Genomic DNA, 1,981 nt, shown 5'->3' with positions numbered 1-1,981 from the left:
CTTTGGTTTATAGCCATCAGCACTGGCCATCTCCAGAACTTTTTTATCATCCCCAACTGAAACTCTGTACCCATTAAATAACTCCCCATTTCTTCCCCCACCCCTGGCCTCCAGTGATCTCAGTTCTACCGTCTGTCTCTATGAATATGACCACTCCAGATACCTCGTATAGGTAGAAACAAATAATATTTGTCCTTTTGTGTCTGGTTAAAACACAATTATTTTAATTATATTAAATAGGGCCCCTGATGACCAGAATTTTTCTTATTTGCCATTTGGCTTTAACACCTAGGTTGCTGCCTGACACATAATAGGTTCCACAAACCCATTTCTAGAAAATATCATCCACATAATTTAGTTCATAAATTTTTTAGTATTCTTAAATTGCCTTGTGATGTTTGAGAATTCAAACAGCATAGAGGTTAAGAACACTGCCTTTGGATTCAAACGGACAAGAGTTCCAGTCCCAGCAATGCCAGTTATTAGTTGTGTGATTTTGGACATATGTCTCATTCTCTCTAAGATTCAGCTACCTCATATTAAAAATGAGGGTTATAATGGGTCTGGCTCAGAAATTGCTATTAGGATTTAATGAGGTAATGACTTCAGCTCATAAAAAAATATTTATTAAATGCTTATTATAAGCCAGGCAGTGTCTTAGACATGGGTGGCCTGTGGTGAATAGTACGGAAAAAGCCCATGTCTTCATGGAGTTTACGATGCCTGGCACATAGCTCAATAAAAATTAATTGTTATGATCCCTAGCTAGTTGTATTTAACCCTCAGTTTGAAAAAAATAAACCTGCTTTATCATATCCATTCACATTTTCAAATTTCAAGCATTTTATCCAGCCCTTAAAGATCATACACAAGCCAGAATATTTAAACAGTATATAAATGTAGATAATTGCCTTATTAATATCAGGCAAGACTTTGCTATAATGTCAAATATTGCCAAATTGACAATATCGAATGATAACATGGCACAAAATAAAAGCATTGTGGTGAGTTCTTTTATTGAAAGGACACACAAAAAATATAATACTGAAGTGTTTGGGTGTCCCAGAGAAGCTATATTCCACTCAAAGTGTTGGAAATTCTTTGACAAATTGGTTTATATTTGAGAACTTCAATGAGTCTAAGATGGCCCTCATCTTCTAGAAAAGGAAAAATGTGAAATAAGACCTCTATTATTTCTTTAGGTCTTACTGAGATTTCTTTTTTTTGCAAGAGGATGTGAGTTTTTCTATAATAACATCATACCTTGCGTTGGATCACTAGGTAGTTATGGGCTAATCTAGGGCTGAGGGAGAGATTTTTATGACAAGCTTTATAATAGACTTTCAGTGTTTCTCAGGAAGAAAATCTCACAGAGGATAGAGAGTTTATATTTTTCTTTGACTATAACACATCACAATAAAGATGATATTCTGCTGATATTTGGGATTCACGTTTTCTGCAGGAAAGCAAAGTGTTTTCTTCCATGGCAGTGACACTATGTCTAGGGATGCTAAGGCAGAGGAAAATTAAGATTTAGGTGACATTTATGCAAATATGAAAGAAAGTTTAAGCTTATACAGAAAGCAAGCTAGTAATTATTGTCCAGTGTTTTTTTTTCCTTGAGTGTCCTCAGTTTTAAATGATTTTGCCACTATTTATAAGACAATTCTACTTTATCTTTCCTTCTGTTTTAATTTTAATTAAAAATAATTTTAGAACAACTATGAGTTACCTAAATTCCATAAACTTAATTCCTCACTTGGTGATGAAAATCTTTTTTTTTTCTCTGCCATCTATAATCTATCATTCCATGATGATTAATTTTATGTGTTAACCTGGCTAGGCCGCAGTACCCAGATATTTGGTCAAATACTAGTCTGAATGTTGCTGTGAAGGTATTTTTTAGATGAAATTGATATTTAAATTAATAACTTTTGAGTAAAGATTACCCTCCATAATCTGCATGGGCCTCATCTAATCA

This window comes from Propithecus coquereli, unplaced genomic scaffold (genome assembly GCF_000956105.1).
Source record: "Propithecus coquereli isolate 6110/MARCELLA unplaced genomic scaffold, Pcoq_1.0 Scaffold250, whole genome shotgun sequence".
NCBI lineage: Eukaryota > Metazoa > Chordata > Mammalia > Primates > Indriidae > Propithecus > Propithecus coquereli.
This window is presented reverse-complemented; position numbering follows the sequence as displayed.